Raw genomic sequence first — 16,631 nt, 5'->3', positions numbered from 1 at the left:
TTATAGACACAAGCATCACCAACAGAATACAAAAGATAGAAAAGAATATCAGGGGCAGAAGATACCATAGGAAACATTGACTCAACTGTCAAAGAAAATGTAAAATGCAAAAAATTCCTAACCCAAAACATCCAGGAAATCCAGGACACAATGAGAAGATCAAACTTAAAAATAATAGGTATAGGAGAGCGTGAAGAGTCCCAATTTAAAGGGACAGTAAATATCTTCAACAAAATTAAAGAAGAAAACTTCCACAACCTAAGGAAAGAGATGCCCATAAACATACAAGAAGCCTACAGAACTCCAAATAGATTGGACCACAAAAGAAATTCCTCCTGTCACATAAGTCAAAACACCAAATGCACAAAACAAAGAAAGAATATTAAAAGCAGTAAGGAGAAAAGGTCAAATAACATATAAAGACAGACCTATCAGAATCACACCAGACTTCTCAACAGAGACTATGAAAGCCAGAAGATCCTGGGCAGATGTCATATAGACCCTAAGAGAACACAAATGCCAGCCCAGGCTACTGTATCCAGCAAAACTCTCAATTAACATACATGAAGAAACCAAAGTATTCCATGACAAAACCAAATTTATACAATATCTTTCTACAAATCCAGCCCTATAAAAGATAATAGATGGAAAACTCTAACAAAAGGATGGAAACTACACCCTAGAAAAAGCAAGAAAGTAATCTCCTTGCAACAAATTAAAAAAGAAGAGAGTGACACAAACATAATTCCATCTCTAACCAGAAAAATAACAGGAAACAACAATCATTATTTCTTAATATCTCTTATCATCAGTGGAGTCAATTCCCCAATAAAAAGACAGAGACTAACAGACAGGATATGTAAAGAGCACCCAGCATACAGGAAACATACCACAGTGACAAAGACAGACACTACCTCAGAGTGAAAGGCTGGAAAACAATTTTCCGAGTAAAGAGTCCCAAGAAACAAGCTGGAATAGCCATTCTAATATCGAATAAAATCAACTTTGACCAAAATTATCAAAAAAGATGAGGAAGGACACTTCATATTAATTAAAGGAAAAATCCACCAAGATGAACTCTCAATCCAGAATATCTATGCTCCAAATGCAAGGGCACCTACATTCATAAAAGAAACCTTACTAAAGCTCAAAACACACATTATGCCTCACACAATAATAGTGGGGGACTTCAACACGCCACTCTCAGCAATGGACAGATCATAGAAACAGAAACTAAACGGAGACACAGTGAAGCTAACAGAAGTTATAAACCAACATTTCATTCTAAATATATATATAATGTATATATATATATATATATATATATGTACACACACACACACACACACACACACACACACACACACACCCCTTCTTCTCAGCACCTCATGGTACCTTCTCCAAAACTGACCATATAATAGGTTACAAAACAGGCCTCAACAGATAGAAGAATGCATTCTATCAGATCACCACGAACTAAAGCTGGTCTTCAACAGCAACAAAAACAACAGAAAGCCCACATACACATGGAACTTAAACAACGCTCTACTCAGTGACAGCATGGAAGAAATTAAGAAGTTAAAGATTTTTTAGAATTTAATGAAAATGAAGGCACAACCTACCCAAACCTATGGGACACAATGAAAGCAGTGTTAAGAAAAAAACTCATAGCTCTGGATGCCTCCAAAAAGAAACAGGAGAGAGCATACCCTAGCAGCTTGACAGCACACATGAAAGCTCTAGAACAAAAGGAAGCAAATACACACAGGAGGAGTAGACAGCCAGAAATACTCAAACTCAGGGCTGAAATCAACCAAGCAGAAACAAAAAGAACTTGCCACGGACCACTCAGACAGAACACCATGGAGAAGCTGGGCTCTGGTACTCAGGAAGGCACAGGTTCAGCGAAATGTCAGACGGACACAACACACTCAGGGTGGTTTGAATCTGCTGCGATTTTACTGAAATCTGCTTTGCGATTATATACAATGTTTAAACAGGAGCTAATTTTTTGACTCCTTGCCAGGGTACACTCAAACAATAACCAAGAAAAAGTTTAACAGTTTACATGAAGTTCAGAACAGAAAGCAAGAAAGGAAATAAATTTATCTGAGAATCAGACTGGTGCCAGATGGTGGTCATATACCTCATTTATCTCGATCTCTAAATATCATCTCTCAGGTAACAACAGGACAGTCAGCTGTAAGGAATCTTTAGTCTTTTACTCTCTTTTAGCCAAAATTTATGTAGTTGTCTTTTTAAAGATAGGATAGTTCCTTTTGATAATAGGCAAGCATGGGGACGTGATTTGGCCAAGTGTTCTATAAAATTTAAAGAATAATATAATACTCTCTTTCCATCAATATTAACCCATCTATTACCTTCTTCATCATATGTCCCCGTGTAGGGGAATGGTTCTGTAGTAGTCCTGTATCTACTCATGCTGTTTTTACCCAAAGGAGGGGCCCACCACCTTCCTCTAATTAAATAATGTTTTTTTCCATGTAACTACTTAATAGGAATTCCTAAATGTTTGAATTTTTTATAATTGACGGAACTTTTCCCTCTAATAGCTAGCACCTTAATTTTTTCACTATCTAGAAGGTCTGGATTTTCTACAGTTAATTCTTCCTGTTGTAAGTTATTGACCACATCTCTTAGGGTTTTATTTTGATTCTTCTTAATTTTTGCTAGTGCTTTCAAAAGAGGCATCGTCCATAAAGACCAAGTCAGGTTGATGTTCCTGTTAGTAGAAAGAAACAAAAGAGCAAATATGTCACTCCCGATCATACCTATTTGAATCAGCTAGGCAGAAAGTCGAGAAGGAAGTGGCCAAGTGTCTCCAGGAGACCAAGTTCCAAGGAACACCTATCTCTGGCCTGCTGACTCCGATTGTTTCGTGTCAGACCGGCTCCACTGGAGCTGGCGCAGCAAGAACTATACAAAGAATCAACAAAACCAAAAGCTGGTTCTTTAAGAAAATCAACAAGTTAGATAAACCCCTAGCCAGACTAAACAGAGGGCACAGAGAGAGTATCCAAATTAACCAAGTCAGAAATGAAAAGGGAGACATAACAACAGAATCTGAGAAAATGAAAACAAAAAACAAACATCAGATCCTACTACAAAAGCCTATATTCAACAAAACTAGAAAATCTGGATGAAATGGACAATTTTCTAGACAAATACCAGGTACCAAAGTTAAATCAGAATCAGCAAACCATATAAACACTCCCATAACTCCTAAAGAAATAGAAGCAGTTATTAAGTCTCTCAACCAAAAAGAGCCCAGGACCAGATGGGTTTAGTGTAGAATTCTATCAGACCTTCATTGAAGACCTAATACCAATACTGGCCAAACTATTCCACAAAACTGAAACAGAAAGAACGCTACACAATTCCTTCTATGAAGTCACAATTATGCTTATAACTAAACCACACACAAACACCCAACAAAGAAAGAGAACTTCAGAGCAATTTCCCTTATGATATCGACACAAAAATACTCAATAAAATGCTCTCAAACCGAAACCAAGAACACATCAAAACGATCATCCCTCATGATCAAGAAGGCTTCATCCCAGGGATGCAGGGTTGGTTCAATAGACAGAAATCCATCAATGTAATCCACTATATAAACAAACTCAAAGAAAAAAAACATATGATCATCTCATTAGATGCTGAGAATGCATTTGACAAAATTCAATACCCCTTCATGATAAAAGTCTTGGAAAGATCAGAAATTCAAGGCCCTTACCTACACATAGTAAAAGCAATATACAGCAAACCAGTAGCCAACATTAAAACTAAATGGAGAGAAACTTGAAGCAATCCCACTAAAATCAGGGATGAGACAAGGCTGCCCACTCTCGCCCTACTTATTTAATATAGTACTTAAAGTCCTAGCCAGAGCAATCAGACAATAAAAGGAGGTCAAAGGGATACAAATTGGAAAGAAAGAAGTCAAAATATCCCTGTTTGCAGATGAAATGACAGTATACTTAAGCGACTCCAAAAGTTCCACCAGAAAACTACTAAGTCTGATAAACAACTTTAGCAAAGTGGCTGGATATAAAATTAACTCAAATCAGTAGCCTTCCTCTACTCAAAGGATAAACAGGCTGAGAAAGAAATAAGGGAAATGATACCCTTCACAATTGTCCCAAATAATATAAAATACCTTGGTGTGACTCTAATCAAGCAAGTGAAAGATCTATATGACAAGAACTTCAAGTCTCTGAAGAAAGAAATCAAAGATCTCAGAAGACAGAAAGATCTCCCATGCTCATGGATTGGTAGGACTGAAAAATGGCCATCTTGGTGAAAGCAATCTACAGATTTAATACAATCCCCATCAAAATTCCAACTCAATTCTTCATAGAGTTAGAAAGAGCAATTTGCAAATTCATTTGGAATAACAAAAAACCAAGGATATCAAAAACTATTCTCAACAATAAAAGAACTTCTTGGGGAATCACCATCCCTGACCTCAAGCTGTATTACAGAGCATTAGTGATACACACTGTAGGGTATTGGTACAGACACAGACAGGTATATCAATGGAATAGATTTTGTCAATACACTTCTTGTTGATAGTTGATTGTGTTTAATGTATTCTATTTGTAGTCTTTGAAACACATTTTTGTGATTTTATAGTGTTCACTCAGACCAGCTAAACTAATTTCTTGAGACTTATTTCTCTAATTTGTTCAAAACTAACCCAGAGATATGTGTACAAGACTTAAAAGCAGAAGTGAAACCAAGGCCATTGATTTCTGAAGATTATTTATGGTTACAGGTGGAAGATCGAAACAGAGGCATCAGCCTGTTATACACTTAGTCTTCCAGTAGTTGGAAACCCCACTCCACGTCTGAAATACCTGGTTTCCTATTACCCTAGCAAACTTTTAACTTCTCTACTGATTCTTATACCACAGGATAGTTGATTCATTACTTTTCTCTGTGTTTCTACAAATTTTTACTTCTTTGCATTTCTCTCATAATCATGCATGATTTCAATTCTCTAATGAATTGAGTTTTTTTCTACTAACAGGCAACAAAACTTTGACCAATAGAAATCTTTTTAATTTTTATTAATTCTTTGATATAATGGATTTTTATCATATTCATATCTCCCCCAATTCTGTATTCACTCAACATTGTATCCATTTTTACAATTATTTCTTTTTTTTTTTCGAGGTCTTAATATAATTACATCATTCCCTACTTTACTTTCTTCTATCCAAACCTTCTGACACACACCTCCATTTTCAAATCCATGGCCTGTTCTTTTATTAATTGTTATTATATACTGTGATGGCTATGGTTCTACATCTGGAATTAATTAAAACCCAAAGGACTGGGCACACTTCTGAGAGGTTTTTTTTTTTCCTTCATTAAATCATTTGAAGTGGGAAGATTCAATTCTAATCTGGATCTTTGAGGTAGGAAGAGCCACTTTTAATAATCCAGATATTTTTAAGTGGGATGATCCACCTTTAATCTGGGTTTCATCTGATGCTGGCAGCCAAAATAAAGGATACGGAAGAAGGAAGCTTGTCTTTCCTTGCTTACTTGTTCTTGCTAGCAAGTACATTCCTTCACTGGCATTGCAGCCTATTTCTTTGGAATTCTGCCATATATTGAAAACCAACTGAGACATTCAGCCTCATGGACTACTGATTCTTGGACCTTCCATTAGTAGTCATGTTGGAATAGCTACACCACAGACTATAAGCCATTTTAATAAATCCCCTAGGATACTTAAATGGACAGATTAGATAGATAGATAGATAGATAGATAGATAGATAGATAGATAGATAGATAGGCAGGCAGACAGACAGACAGACAGATAGATATAGACCAACAGACAGATCGATTCATTCTCTTAAGTTGTGTTCCTCTAGAGAATTCTGAAATATGCATATATCCCTTAGTTGACTGTAGGTCTTTATGAAGAGTTGAAGCCTCTGGGCTTCCTCTGTCAACTCTTGCCTGTCTATTGTTATCCTTGTTCAGGCAGTCATGTTGAAGCTTTATGGGTGTATCTTCTGACTTAACTAGGCAACACAATCCCATAGCAAACCCCCTGATCCTCTGGCTTTTACAATCTTTCTGGTCCCTTTTCTACAATGATCCCTAAGCTGTAGGTGGATAGTTGTTTTGCTTAATGAATACATTGAGACTGAAGTCCATAACTCTGGAGTTTGATTCGGTACAGTTTTCTGTAATTGCAAAGAAAGTTTCCTTGATGAAAGGTGAGGATTACACTTACCTCTAGGTATAAGAAAAAATATTTATAATGTAATTAGGAATTATACTGATATAGTAAAGTGGGGGCTGTACATTCTCCTCCAAGATTCATGGCTTCATTAGCCCTTGGTAGTTGCCTAGGTTTCTAGTACTAGGCATGATTTTCTTCTTGTTACATGTGTGTTGAGTCCAATTAGAAAGCTGTTCATTGCCACACAGGTAAGCTTGCCCCTTTTAGGGTTATTGTGGTTAATAGGTGTCATAAGTGGCTTTCCTCCTTTGTAAGTCTGCATGGCACTTTCTGGTACCATGAAAGCTAGTTGTCAGGGAAGAGGTAAGCTCTTCTGAAAGAACCTACCGCATAATACTGCTGCATCAGGGAATATGTATTTTTAACTTTGGAAGTTGGAGGACACATTCAAACCATTGTATGTGGTCTTAAAACTTTAGTCTACAGGTGTGGGACTTTGAATCTTAGGTCTAAGGAAGCCAGTCTGAAATCTGGATTCATCTGGGAGGTCCTAGAGCCTAAGCCTGTTAAACCAAGACTAGTGCTGGCATCTACTAGGCAGCCTTGCACACCATGTCTCCTGTAGCCTAGACTCTTGATCCCAGGGCTGTAGTTTTACATGTTAGTTTGAAGCCTGAAATATTGAATTCTAACCTGGTAACTTACAATTTGGGGCGACCCTGAAGCCTTACTGTATATAGTTGGGACCTGATTGCATAGAAGCTGGAACCATAAAGCCATTATTTTAAAAAATGAGCACTATTTATTTATTCATCAATTAATTAATTAATTAATTCAGACACAGTCTTATATGTCATCCTCATAGTCTTACTAAGAGAGATTTAAATCTAAAAGACTTATATTTACATGGAAAGCATAGCTTCTACAGTCTGGGTTTATTGGGGGACTTGTTTGGATAGGGATTTTGGTGAAAATAATGGAAAGAAAATGCTTTCCTAAATGTGCTCTAGTGCTGACAACAAAAGACAAAAAAAAAAAATTATGTAATTATGACTAGAATCTTCCCATGTTTTTTTTTTTTAAATTTGGAGCCTAAGTTTAAGAGTGTGTGTGTGTGTGTGTGTGTGTGTGTGTGTGTGTGTGTGTGTGTGTGTGTGTAATAGAAAGGGGATCATGGATCATGAGCAGAGAAAGAAATATCTTAAGGGGGTAGGAAATAGGGCAAGGGAACACATGCAATAAGAAAACAGAAGTGGGTGTAGTAGAATAAAGAAAACCAGCTAGAGAATGGGATATGGGGAAGGCTATGGAGGAGTATAGATGAGAACAATGTAAAATGATAGGTATATATCAAAGTGCCATCATGAAATTCTTCATTTTTTAAGTTAATATTCCCCTCAAAAAGGGGTCCATATCCTCTTAATAAATGCTGGCTAATCAACCTCTTCTTTTGTATCAAAATTACTAAAATAAATTTTCCTACCAGGCTTTCTCTCTAAAATGAAGTCTAACTACTTAAATAATTCATAATTTGAAATAGCATTATTCAATCTTATTGTTTTTGAGTTATTCTAATCTTTAAAGGGCATGAAATACTACTTTTCCTTTTTCTCCAGTCAGTTTATCTGCTTTTAATACCCTTATGCTTTTCTTCTAGTGAGCAGTTGGATATTTATCAAATAACTGAAACTTAAAAAACAGTTCATAGCACTGCTTTTCTCAAATTATCATTCCCACTATAATTTCATAGTGGTATTGTTGAATGACACTAAAATCCAGAGATTAAATATCTAGGGCCAAATACCAAACCACCTGGTAGAGTCACTGGAAATCCAACTTATCCTAATAACAATTTCTCTGTACTTTGCACTTAAGCTCCATTGATATGTGTCATAAGGGCTAATCTAATAAATCTATACAGGAAGGCTAAAATCCTGTAATGTTCTATGTTATAATTGTTTTTTCTTCAAGTAACCTAGAATACTACTAAATTATGGCAAGTTTTGCCAATCTCTTGTTGACAGTTGTATGTCTGCACTAAGAGAATATGAGGACTATATGCAAATATCCTGCCAGAATTGAAAACAATTCCTGCTATTCTTATATATCATTTACTTTTTCAGACATTTTTCAGAAAATCTTTCATTCCAATTCTAAATAAAGGAAAAGAAAGATCAAAAGAAATTTTGGCAGGGTAGATGACTAATAGCATTGCACTAGGGGCAGAATTATAAGAATATTTTACATAGGATTGACTGGGTTAGTATAAAGTTTATTAGTAACTTCTAACCCTAATAACCAGAGTGATACTAATTATATCTATAACCAAGATCCTTGACATATGTGGAGAGTCCTACTTTTGAAAAGAGAAGTGAACACATAACTATTGGTAAGGCATAGTATTTAAATACAAATAAAAATAAGACCTTTTTAAAAAAAAATCCTTCACCTCCTACTGTGACTAAAAAGTAAAAGAGTACAGACTAAGGATAGCCAACACCATTATTGTAGGAAGATCTTAAAATGCTATCAAGCAATTTTTTAATGGGAATTATCTTTTATTTTATTGGATATTTTTATTTACATTTCAAATGTTATCCCCTTTCCCACTCAACCACCCACCCCTCTGCACCTTCCCATCCTGACATTCCCCTGCACTGAATGGTGGTGGGGGTGGGGTTGGGGGTCCAGCCTTAGCAGGACCAAGGGCTTCTCATCCCATAGGTGCCCAAGAAGGCCGTCCTCTGCTATATATGCAGCTGGAGCCATAGCTCTGTCCATGTGTACTCTTTGGATAGTGGTTTAGTCCCTGGGAGCTCTGGTTGGTTGGTACTGTTATTCTTATGGGGTTGCAAATCCCTTCAGCTCCTTCAACCCTTTCTCTAATTCCTCCAATGGGGACCCTGTTCTCAGTTCAATGGTTGGCTGCTAGCATTCACCTCTGTGGGTGGTTGGGTGGGTTGAGTGTTGCTAAGGATGTGTGAAAAGACAAGCATTTCACATTACAGGTAGTAAATTGATTTAGTACAATCAATTATAAAAAATACTGGAGACAGTTCTCAAAACGTTAAAACAGAACCACAATATGATCAAAGTAATTCTAGTATTATATAAATATCCAGAGGGCATAAGACCAGTGCATTGAGTATTTGTATCTGTATTGAACATTTAAATTCCATTAGATACAATAAACTAGGCAAAAGGTCTTTCAGCAACTAAATGAAACATTTGCACATTTGCATACATATGTATGTACTTATAGTCAAAATGAAATACTATTAGGCCCTGCAAAGTTAGAAAATGCTATTAATTATGACATGATGGATCAACCTAAGGGACATATTATTAAGTAAAATAAATCAAGTATAGAAAGAAAAATGCTACATCTATTACTTGTGGAATCTAGGAAAGATGAACTCATGGAAGTAGGTTGAAGGGTAGAATGCACATCACAGTTACAGTTAGGGTAAGTTCTTTATATGATAAAACATGGCATGATACTAGCTTATAAGAATGCACTTTAGCTCCCTTCCAGTATGTACCTCCATCTATGCTTCAGGTTAGCACATAGCCCTCTCACCCCACCCCACAGCCCTGCTGACTTCCAGGAAACCTGATCTAATGAGGGATATGGGTAAGACCCATGCCCTGATACCTTTGCCTGCAAGGACCATACAGAGCCTAGAAGATGTGGGCTCTGCCCCACCCTGTTGGATCACCAGCTCCCTTCAGCCTGCACCTCCATCTGCACTCTCAGATCAGTACATAACCCCCACCCCCACTCCACAGCTTTCCCTTAATCCCAAAGAACTGCTCCAACCCAGGACACACAGTTCCACCTGCCTCCTGGGAGGCCTGCTCCAACCCAAGACTACTACTCCTACTACAGCAAGCTCTGGATAGCCTAACACACCTGAAGAGCAAGATTGTGACCTTAAATCCCATCTCGGGAAGACAATAGAGGCCTGTAAAGAGGATATAACTACTTCCCTTAAAGAAACAGTGCAAAGTAAGAATCATAATGAATAGAATAGGAATTAACCCACAGAATGGGAGCAAAACTTTGAATAAACATACAGGGGGATAAGCATTTAGTCCAAAGTCTATAAAGTACTAAAACAACTAAAGAGCAAGAAAAAAAAAAGCCTGATTTTAAAATTGAACAAAAGTACTTGTAGAAACTATTCTTAAAAGAAGATATTCAAGGAATGGTAAGATGGATCAGCAGTTCGGAATGCTTGCTGCAAAATCTTAAGGATGAGAGTTTGAATCCTAGCATGCACTGAACAAGCTAGGCATCCTGCACACATCTACATATCTACCTATAAGGAGATAGAGATAAAAAGATTGCTAGAGCTTGTTAACTTCCAGGTTTGCTGAGAAAACATAAGCTCCAGATTTGGGGAGAGACTCTGTCTCAAAGGAATAGACAGAAGACACTCAATCCCTTTCTGATGTCTGCACGCATGTTAAGGCACGCATATACTCCAGACAGACAGACAGAGAGACACTCACAGACACACACACAAATAAATCTTTACAAAATAGAGAAAGATGCAAAAGACGCCAAATCCAACTGATCGATAGGTTCATGGAAAAAAGTTCAAAACCATGGTTTGGCAATTTTTGGTATTTTTTTTCTTACAGTACAATGGGGATGGGAGGGGAGGATAGTTCTTAGGAGTAAAAACATATGCTACACAAACATAAGAAGCTGTGTTTAGATATAGCACTCACAAATCTGGGCAAGACTGCCACCAATGGTAATGGTAAATCCCAATGTGGAAAATAGAGGCAGAGGAATCTCTAGAGCTTGTTAGTTGTCAGCCTAGCTATGTTCAGTCAAAGGAATAAAGTGGAGAGAGAAAAAACAGGACAGATGACATTTCCCCCTAGCCTCTGTGTGTGAATAAGTATATGTATCTGTGTACATAAATTCACATGCACCACACTCATAAAACACAATCACACACACACACACACACACACACACACACACACACACACACAGGAAAATAAATTAAAACTGAAATGGTGCATGTATGAGATCTGCTAAAATAGGAAATGTTGCTGTTAGAATGATTATGATAAAAAAAAGACATAAAAACCATAAAAAAAAAACTTGTAAAGAAACAGGAACCACTTCATGCTGCTAGTGAGAATGTAATTAGCATAACCACTAGTAAAAACACTATGGAGTTTTCTTAAAATTTAAAAATAGAAATACCATATGATCCAGAAATCCTACTTCTAAGTATATACAGCCAATGTCTATAAAATCAGTGTGTTAAAGAGATAGCTTTCACACCCATGTTCACTTCTATGATATTCAATTAACGCATGAACTGGACAATGAAATAAGGTATATGTCTACAATAGAGAACTATTCTGTTGCAAGATATTTGGTCACACTGTAAACCCTGAAACTGTATTGTTTACTGAAAAGAAAAATGTTTCTAGTTGTGATGTAGCTCTGCCTTAGCACACACCTTTAATTCTAGAGCTTTCTTCTTGAATACTGTAAACAGGATTAAATAAGTCACATAGGTCAAGAGCAAGCAACCAGTTGACAAGGAATGGACACAGAATTATTAAGAAAAAGAAACATAAGAGAGGAATGGGAAGTCAGGAGGACAGACAGATGTACAGAAGTAGAAGGAGAGACATTAAGTTTGGAACTGTTACAGTTTAAAAAAAAAAACTAAAAAATAAGGTAGACCGGTCCTGGTTCCTGCAAGTAGTACCCTGGTGGCCGCTCCCTCGCTAATTCCTGCTCCGGTAGGCCATTGGAACTAGCACTAATTTTTCTCAGCAGCTCCATTGTGCCTCCAACTACTCTCTGATCCAAGTGTTCCATGAGCTGTTCCAGCATGGCACCCTGTCAAGCAGCCCTGTCCTCACTCACAGCTTCCTTGGCAGGTTACTGCCACACCAGTTTCATACAGAGACCACCTAACTAGCTCACTGTCCCTCCCTCTCTCCTTCCCCCTCTCCCTCCTCCTCCCCCTCCCTCCCTCCCTTTCCCTCCCTCTCTGGAGAAAACCATTTTTAATTGAAAAATAAAGCAATACTGTATTGAAGGACATAGACTAAACTAAGTTGAAAGAGAAATGGCTTTCCTAACTGGTACCATGAAAGTGGTATGTCAGCATATTGCTATAGCTTCTCTCCTTTATCCTGATAGGTACTAAACAAGACTACTGAGGCTTTCCCCCTATGGATTAAATTGTAAAATCAATCCTTGTTCTTAATCTACTGACAAAGGAAGAATTTAAAACTTTTTCCCATATTCAATAAGTTCCTAATGCAAAAGAGATAGTTCTCATGAAAAAGCTATAAATATATTAATATTTAACTCATCCACAAGACTTCAAACAGGATTCCAAAATGATCTCTAGTACAAGTTTCCCTTTAAGTTTGTACATCCCAGGATGATTTAGCAACACACTGGCTAAATTTAACTTCAAAAGAATCCAAGTTATTGCTTCTGTGGGCAGACGTCTCCTTTTAAAGAGTTCATTATATAGATGTTCCTAGAATTATACTCTTGTATGTCAACTCAAAGTGCTAGACACAGTAAACATCACATTCAAGAAATAACAGGGAAAAAAGGTAGTAAGATGTGGCTTCTTGTGAGTCTATATTACTGAACATAAATAAAGTCATTACTGTATAACTGAAAAAGGTTTTTATAAAACTGTTCCTCCAAAATTAACATTTTTATTAAATCAAGTTAAAAAATGTTCATTGTAGAAAAGTCAACAAGGACATTAAAATCAAAATATACCTTTTTTTACAAAAGATTTTCTTTTGCATTTATTTATTTTAAAGAAAACATCACAGTGTTGTGTTAGCATGGAATGTCAGAATCCCCCTTCACCCTGCGCTCTGCGACTCGGCCTTCTCTACATTACTTTATACTAAAGATTAAGAACAAACTTGCTTTTGACTAAAATGTAGTGAAGCAGTAGCTGGTAAAATCTCTCAGCACACATCAGCTATGAATTACTTTCAAAAATAACAAATGGGCACCGTTTCACACATTTTTCAGGTGTAAAAACAGGCAACCATACCACACAGTATTTTGATTACTGTTTTAAAATCTTGGTAACATACAAAATTTTAAACAAATGAGATAAATACTTCAATCCTATATTGCTTGCCCATTATTAAGACTCATTAATAGAAATTCTATACATAACCTGAAAAACTTGAAGCAAAGATATATATGTGTATATATACATGAAAAATTCTATGTATATATCCACATACATCTGCAACTTTGGATTTTTAAAAAACTAATTTAAGTGTAACGTATCGTTCACTGACTGAAACGTTTCATCAGCTAGTGAGAAATACTGACTACAAAGAACGGTTGTATAACATATTTGGGCTTACAAATTACTCAACCTAGATTGAAATAACAAACACCACCAAAGAAAACTTTTTCTCTTCTCTTGATATGTTCTTCTAACAGTAAAAGAAGAAACATTTGTACAATATTCTTTCAAAGTAAAAATTATTAAAGAAATTTCACTAATCCTCAAAAATACTAAACATTATATAAATACAGTTTTCTATTGTACCCCTCAGCTATGAATGAATGTACGTTTGAAAAGCCCCTTTGGACTGTTTCACCTTGTACTTAAAGACTCTACTCTGCAGCTCTGACAAAGGGCTCAGGCTTTTTAGTTTTGTAGGAATCACATCATTCAGAATTCTCTGAACTAAATAGAAGGAACTGTATCAAATATCAAAACCAACTTAAAGAAACATTCAGAATATGTAATACAAGGAAGAGAAAGATAAGAGATATGAAATACAACACTTTCCATGCAGTTAAAGTAACTGTCTAGAGAATGGAATTAGGGTGGCCCACTTTTATTTTCAATTAAAAGCCTAATACAATAGACTGAATTATTATTTTTATTAATATGCACAGCAAATTACTGAAAACAGTGACTTCGTGTCCTTAAAGGTGGCACTTGTATTTAACAAGGAGGCAGAGATGTCTATACACATCATATGTTTACTTGAAAAGACTTCCACAGCAGTTTGATACCGGATTTCCTCATCTAGCTGAAGATTCACAGGAACTCTCTGAAATAGGTGGTTACTATTACAGTGATCCAATAAACACTGTCTGGTGAAACTTGTCTTGACATAAGGGATACTTGAAGGTGGGATGTCCAGAAGAACTTGTATCCTCTTGATAAGTTTCGGTGTTATCAGATACAGATGTTTCACTCCTATTACTGCTCTTTACTGAATCATGAGAAATCTTAAAGTTTGGAATGCCAGAAGAAACACTATATTCATCCTGATACTACTTAAAAGATCTGTAATTTTGTCTAATGCGATAGAATTTTATCTTTTTTGAACAGCATCTGCAGCTACCAGAAACCCTCCTCATGATATTTTCAAAATCTATGGCTCTTTCTCTTCCAGTCACACTTCGACGACACAGGGGACAATGTACTCTAACTTTCTCTCATTGCAGTCAGGAAGGATATTCTATAGAAAACGGGCTGGCAGGTGGCAGTCTGCACCTCCTGACAGACAGGGCAGTAGAAATCATCTTTCCTGTAGAACATGTCATAAGTCTTGTTGACAAGGCGAGGGGTGGGCAACTGTGCCTGGCAGGAGTCGAGGTGGCAGCAGAGTCTGGAGATAGCCCTCAGAGGCCATGAGCCCCGCGGCTCCGCACACTCCGTGTCACTCAAGGGCGGCAGGCAGAGCAGTGTTCCTAAGTTGTCTCCTGGTTTCAGTCCCAGGTGTGCAGGCCTCAGGGGACTAGGCCTCAGTGAGGCTCATGGAATACCACAAGCTCCCAACCCCCAGAGTCACGGGCCTGCAGCATTGCACAGCTTAAAGGATAGATGTATTGTGGGCTAAAATCTTAGTTTGGCAAGTTCCTTATTTATTATTGGTATTGGTATTAATAAAAAGGATATAAAATTGTTTTATGAATTATCCCACTAAGGCCATGTGCCTCAACAATGCTGGCTAGCTAGGGTTTCTGGCTATTTTTGATATTTAAAACAGGAGGCTCCACTGGTCCAGGCCCATAGCTCCCTGTTCCCAAACCCTGTGGGAGAGAGAGCTCATAACCCAGACTTATGGGCACTCCTGAGACTGCAGGACAGGAGAGACTGCCACTTCTGCCCACCTTTGCCAACATCCCTGGCACAAGAGGAAACTATATAGGGCCTCTGGCAACAGGAAGATAGGGGCAGTAAAGCTGCAGGAGCCCTGCGGTCCAGACTGCGCCCAGTTATGAATGGACCCTGTCAAACAGCTCCCTGCACCCAAACCTCCCTGGGAGGGAGAGCTTCAGGCCTTCAGAGGGGCAGACATGCCTGGGAAACCAGAGGACACTACTCTCTGCCCACATTTCTGACTCTAGAGGAAAATACCTAACACCATGAGGGTCCCCTGCGCACAGGGACCCAGAAGTAGGGGCAGGCCCTTCTGCTTGCTGCCCTCAAAGAGCTGAAATCCAGCCTTGAGGAGCGACTTCAAGCCCGAGACCAGAGGTAATGCCAAGTTTTCTGCGCCAAGTGACCTGCCTGGTGGACTCAGGACACATTCCCACAGGAACAGCTGAAGACCACCAGACAGGAACGACTACACACCTGAAAGCAGAACACTCTGTTCCCATAACAGGATGAAAGAAAACAGGAAAACAGGTCTACAGCACTCCTGACACACAGGCCTATAGGACAGTAAAGCCACTGTCAGAAATAACACAACAAGGTAACGCCAGAGACAACCTGATGGCGAGAGGGAAGCACAAGGACCCAAGCAAAAGAAACCAAGACTAAGTGGTATCATCGGAGCACAATTCTCCCACCAAAGCAAACACTGAATATCCAAACACACCAGAAAAGCAAGATATAGATTTAAAATCACATTTGATCATGATGATGGAGGACTTTAAGAAAGACATAAAGAACTCCCTTAGAGAAATGCAGGACAATATGAGTAAAAAAGTGGAAGCTCTTAGAGAGCAAAAAATCCATGAAAGAATTGCAGGAAAACACAATCAAACAGGTGAAGGAATTGAAAATGGAAATAGAAATAATAAAGAAAGCACAAACGGAGACAACCCTCGATATAGAAAACCAAAGGAAGGGACAAGGAGCCGTAGATACAAGCATCACCAACAGAACACAAAAGATAAAAGAGAGAATCTCAGGAGGAGAAGATTCCATAGAAATCATCAAAACAACTGTCAAAGATAAGGTAAAACAGAAAAAGCTACAGGCCCAAAACGTACAGGAAATCCAGGACACAATGAGAAGATCAAACCTAAGGATAATAGGTATAGAAGAGAGTGAAGACTCCCAACTCAAAGGACCAGTAAATATCTTCAACAAAATCATAGAAGAAAACTTCCCTAACCTA

At 37.7% G+C, this 16,631-nt stretch overlaps 2 protein-coding genes and 1 pseudogene across 30 annotated transcripts in view; all 3 read right to left on the bottom strand.

The window, feature by feature from the left end:
* Positions 1 to 16,631, bottom strand: part of Ccdc196 (coiled-coil domain containing 196) — a 132,890-nt gene that overhangs the window by 2,471 nt on the left and 113,788 nt on the right. The gene's annotated exons all lie outside the window — the stretch shown is intronic.
* Gphn (gephyrin) overlaps positions 1 to 16,631 on the bottom strand; it is a 532,330-nt gene that overhangs the window by 443,643 nt on the left and 72,056 nt on the right. The window lies entirely within an intron of this gene.
* Positions 13,058 to 15,029, bottom strand: LOC148005334 (E3 ubiquitin-protein ligase RNF138 pseudogene; annotated as a pseudogene). The gene has a single exon (XR_015623155.1). The product of XR_015623155.1 is annotated as an E3 ubiquitin-protein ligase RNF138 pseudogene (transcript).

The sequence above is a fragment of the Rattus norvegicus genome, chromosome 6 (genome assembly GCF_021556685.1).
Source record: "Rattus norvegicus strain SHRSP/BbbUtx chromosome 6, alternate assembly SHRSP_T2T, whole genome shotgun sequence".
NCBI lineage: Eukaryota > Metazoa > Chordata > Mammalia > Rodentia > Muridae > Rattus > Rattus norvegicus.
The sequence above is the reverse complement of the archived record's forward strand: the minus strand, read 5'-3'. Positions and strand labels throughout refer to the sequence as shown.